This window comes from Penaeus vannamei, chromosome 18 (assembly GCF_042767895.1).
Source record: "Penaeus vannamei isolate JL-2024 chromosome 18, ASM4276789v1, whole genome shotgun sequence".
Lineage (NCBI taxonomy): Eukaryota > Metazoa > Arthropoda > Malacostraca > Decapoda > Penaeidae > Penaeus > Penaeus vannamei.
The window spans coordinates 3816443-3822038 of NC_091566.1; positions in this window are offsets into that span (position 1 = coordinate 3816443).

Sequence of the window (5596 nt, forward strand, 5' to 3'; positions counted from 1 at the left end):
TGTGTGTGTGTGTGTGTGTGTGTGTGTGTGTGTGTGTGTGTGTGTGTGTGTGTGTGTGTGTGTGTGTGTGTGTGTGTGTGTGTGCGCGCGTGTGTGTGTGTGATTATTCTGTATCATAGAATATAGACTAGTCGCATATATTCTATTAGATATTGTATATATGTACGTACAATCACCATTAATATCCATAGGCAACTACATTGCCAAAGCAAGCAAAAAGTTATATATAAAAAAAAGTGACCAAAGAAATAAAAAATCACTAAATATTCACACAATTTTGCCAATAACCGTTACTCCACCTTCTCTTGTACAGATAATACAGATTTTAATGTTACTGTATTTTAATCTTGACATTTTTTGTTTACAAGGACTAGGAAGGAGCTTTGCACACAAATAAAATAAAACCTATACCATCTTCAAAACACAAAAACTATTGTTCAAGCTAGGCCTAGCAGAATAAATAACTAGAAACATGATAAAGGGCAGCAGGCCGTGGAGTGACAGTGCTTAGCAGGGAGGCCAAAACATCAACATTTCTGACACTGATGGGAGAGGGGTCAATATGGTCAGACAGAGTAAGACTCAACCAATATAAACTTCATGGAGTGGTCATGCCTACAGAAGGTAATTTTGACAATGTCGGTGCTGGACATTTGGTAGCCTCTGGGGGGGAATAGTGTAGCACTGTGTGACCAATCCTAGTTATACACAGGGCAACCAACTGGGGAGATGGAAATATTTCTGGTACAAATATTAAGGGAAGAGTGAGGCTGGCAGGAATAGGTCTGCCAGTGAGGTTAGCATAGGTAGATAATGCAAGAGCATGGGATTCAGTTGTATCTGTAACAAGGCAATCATAAGAAAACTTTGCCTATTTATTTTGGAGACACTTTTGGAACAAAAAGGTATTGTCAGAGTGAGGGGCTGTAGGGGGAAATCACAGAAAACCATTCCCATTTAGGGAATGATTTGTAGAGGTGGAAGTAGTTGAAGGGTGAGGATGGGAGGAAGAAGGAGTGGTGTTGTGTGAGGTTGCACTACAGGGAGGTGGACAATAAGGAAGCAAAGTAGTAATAAAGAAGGAGCAGACTGAAAATGAAGAAAATTGTAGAGGATGAGAAAATGGAGTGGGAGATGTTGGGAGATGTTAAGTCGAGTAATGACCTGGGTACATGCTATGGAATGGATTGAGCGGTCACTAGATGTTGAGGGGAAGCTTGGGGTATGTAGGCAAGAGAAATGGTTCACCCCTCAGGTTCCCCATCACGAGCAAGGACTAGATAACTAAACAGCAGAATACCATGCCCATGGCTCCCTAAAGGGGTGGTTCAACTGGTCTTGTGTATATACAAGTTTGGCCATAAGTGCGGCTATCAGTCACTTTGGTGTAAAATCTTGGGGCTGAGGGGAGCTAGAGATACCACGAACGAGAGCATCTTTTTCCTCGGGTATCTCCGGGCATTCCAGGGTGTAATTTCAAATTGTTTGTAATTCCCTTTAAGAAAATATCAGTATATATAAAATCACCAGAAGTTATCTTAAAGATTTTATATTAAACATTTAGAGTTAATAATCACAATTTTTTTTTTTTTTATTACCATAAACAAATAAACAAGAAATGGCTAATTTGAAACTAACAATCTACACTCATGCTTTGGGCCCGCCAGACTAGCGTTAATAATTTAGAATCTGTAAATTAGTTTCCAAGTTTCTTTCTTAAAAAAATATACGCCACAAAACACGAAACTACGTCGAAAACGGGAAATACGTCCTTGTGCTCCATGTTGCTCAAAGAAGAGGAACTGTATGCTATGCCATTCAAGCAAGAGGCATGTGCGGTCTATTATGGCAGTGATTTTTGCAGTTGAAACACTACATCTGACAGGGCACACGGCCACATGCCAGGTCCTAGATGTACACAAGATCAATTGAACTGTGCCTTCAGGCCATTCAAGACCGACACAAAGCTAGCCTTTTATCCTTTCTAAAGGGCTCTCACATCTTAGAAAGTGGACAGAAGAAGAGGGTGGAGAAGAGAAGGAAAGGGAATGGGGAAGAGGAGACCATGCAAATCTGGTTGAGCTGAGGCCTAAGGTAGGGGATGTCCCCAATATCGGGCCTTGGTCTCAATCTCCTAAGCCTCCTAAACCATGGTATTAGATAGAGAAAAATAAGAAGGCAACAATCCCAGTACTAACCAAGGACCACTAAGCCTGAAATTGGATCCTTAATCCATTCATGAACTCCAACCCCTATCATCTGCTCTAAAACCACCACCATTCATTTTCAGATCAAAAATACATGAGTAACCACCAGGGAATCTAAACTCTGTGTAAAGGGTGACAGGAAACATAAATATATTGATTTATACATATGTATACATATACACACAGCAACACACAAATTTACACCCCCCACTCCCACCTACCCACCCTCTCCCTCCCTCCCTCTCTCTCTCTCCTCTCTCTCTCTCTCTCTCTCCCCTCTCTCTCTCTCTCTCTCTCTCTCTCTCTCTCTCTCTCTCTCTCTCTCTCTCTCTCTCTCTCTCTCTCTCTCACGCACACTCTCGCACACACTCTCGCACACGCTCTCGCACGCTCTCGCACGCTCTCGCACGCTCTCGCACGCTCTCGCACGCTCTCGCACGCTCACGCACGCTCACGCACGCTCACGCACGCTCACGCACGCTCACGCACGCTCACGCACGCTCACGCACGCTCACGCACGCTCACGCACGCTCACGCACGCTCACGCACGCTCACGCACGCTCACGCACGCTCACGCACGCTCACGCACGCTCACGCACGCTCACGCACGCTCACGCACGCTCACGCACGCTCACGCACGCTCACGCACGCTCACGCACGCTCTCGCACGCTCTCGCACACTCTCGCACACTCTCGCACACTCTCGCACACTCACGCACACTCTCGCACACTCTCGCACACTCACGCACACTCTCACGCACACTCTCACGCACACACTCACACACTCACACACTCACACACACTCACACACACACACAAACACACACACACACACACACACACACACACACACACACACACACACACACACACACACACACAAATATACATATACATGCACCTGAAGTATTTATATTTATATTTACAACTATCTCACCAAAATTTATACTGATGAACATTATTTTTTTCCTTTTTCTTTTCCTTTTTTGACCTGGTCATAGCAAAATGACAATACGCTCCATACATTAATATGGTATAACTCTGAGCATGTTTAACTCTCTTGTCATTTGATAAAGATTGTTCATCCATTAAACTTTTATTTTCTAAAACCTGAAATATTCATCAAATCCCCTTTGTTGAAGAGCGCAATTCCAATTTCTTAGAAATATTATATGAAATAGTATATAGAGAGAGCAGTGAAATTGGAACTTCATTCCTTACTAATTTGCTGTCTTCAAATATACCCATCAATGTTGTCAGTTAAACCTGACTTTATTGACTGACTGCAACCTTTGAAACCCATCAACATACCCAAGTAACATCAATGATAAAGCTTATGTATAATGCAATAGCAAAAATTACTGAAATCTGATTTCAACAAATTTACAAGCTGGATATAATAAAACTCAATTATACTAATGCCCCCTAATGTTAACAATGAAGAAAATAAATGATAATGCCATAATCATGTCTTCTTTAAGGAGTCACCCACCCATTTCAGCCAGTTGCTCATAAGTTGGGACTGCATAGTCACATACATTTTGACTCAAAAGGATTGAAACTTGGGCTGTATCCATACAAAACTAGCGGCCATATGCTTAAATAAAACGTGGATTTCATATATAGACCTCATACCTGCTCAATATTCTTTGATATTTGTGATACCACATCAGTGCAATATAATGTTAATGTTAATATTTGAAACAAAAAAATGTGCAAGATATTAAAGGTCAAAAAGCACTATGGTAAAGCATTGTGTCAGAAAGGGTAAAGAGGAGTACAAGAGGTTCAGCAGCAATGGGTTTGCCAGTGAGATCAGTTAAGGTAGATAATGCATGAACCTGGGAGTCAGTGAGTGTACTGTTGAAAGAGAAGGGTATTCTCAGAATAGGTGGCTGTGGGGGGAATCAAAAAGAAGTGATCCCACTTGACTGGGCAAAAGAGAGTTTTCAAAAGGTTTGCAGAGGTAGAGGCAGCAGAAGTACGAAGGCGAGAGGAAGATGGGGTGGTGTGGAGTGGAGTAGTTCTGCAGGGGGAAGGACAATAAGGATGAAAAGTGGTAACAAAGGAAGAAGGGATAGACATTGAAGAGGACTGTGCAGTAAGACATGCAGAGGAGAATATTGGGAGAGAGTAAAGAGTACTTTCTGGAGGTTGAGAAATAACCTGGGTGGGTGTTTTGGAATGGACAGAGTTCTTCGTAAGCACTGAGGACGGGGTATTAGTATCAGTGGTCAGAGCCGTGGTCAAAGGAGGGGTAGGGTAAAGTAAACCTTCAAATTAAAATTCAGATAGGCTAACTGATGAAGGGGCAAGCCTTAATGCCCCTATTAAGGGTAAAGAATCTTCATTATTGGCCATGGTGAGCCTGAATAAAATGGGGAAAAGAAACAGTCTCCTTAGGGTCCTCATAAGGAGTAGAGCTAGCCAATTAACCAAGGGAATAACGTGACCATAGCTTCCAGAGGTTGTTCATGACTAAAAGCCAGCCTTTCGTTCTTTCAGCACTGCTCTCACACCTTAGGAATGGCCCTCCCACGACAACAACGACAACAACGAGCAAGGTAATTTAAATGAGAATCATATTTCTGTGACGGACTATGTTTGCAGGTACTATACAAAATACAATTTAATATCATGATTACATCTTACGAAAACATTATACTTTAACAGCTTATGTTATCTTGCTAGTTATGTGATTATTCTTAATATAATTTCTCCCAGGGAATTTAAAGGCAATAAGCTCTACATGTATTTCTTTTTATATCAGGAATATTAATTAGATCATCATACTTTAAGGATTTGGGTGTATCAAGAAATAAATTATTACATATTTCAAGAAATGTTTGCAATACACAGCAATACACCAGTGAATTTGATATTCCACTTTTAGGGTAAATGTAGATTATTGTGGCACATAACCCCTTTGCAGTTCATACATATCTGGCAACCATGATGTTGCTATGGGGAGCAATTTAGCATTATAAGCTGCCAAAATTGATAACTTTATCATCAGGTTTACTAATGGCATTGTGTAATACAACTGGGGAATGCAAAATTTCTGACATTAGAAATGTTTATTTCAGCAAAATGTGCCATGATTTCAAAATGTGTGATGTGATGAATCTTAATTAAGCATATAGCTGGAAGTCCAGCAACTGCTGCGGCCTTTATGCCCTTGCTATATTAGCAAAGGACAACATTACAATATTGCATATATTTATTTACTGACAAAATACTGTGATCAACAACCTGTCTTTCTAGAAAAAAATAAATATGAAGGTCTCCTACTTCTGCAAAAGCACTAAAATCATGTAGGTTATGGCAATTGCCTGATTCATTTGTACTCTTATGTTATCTTTTGCAAGTGATCACTGTAATCTTCATGG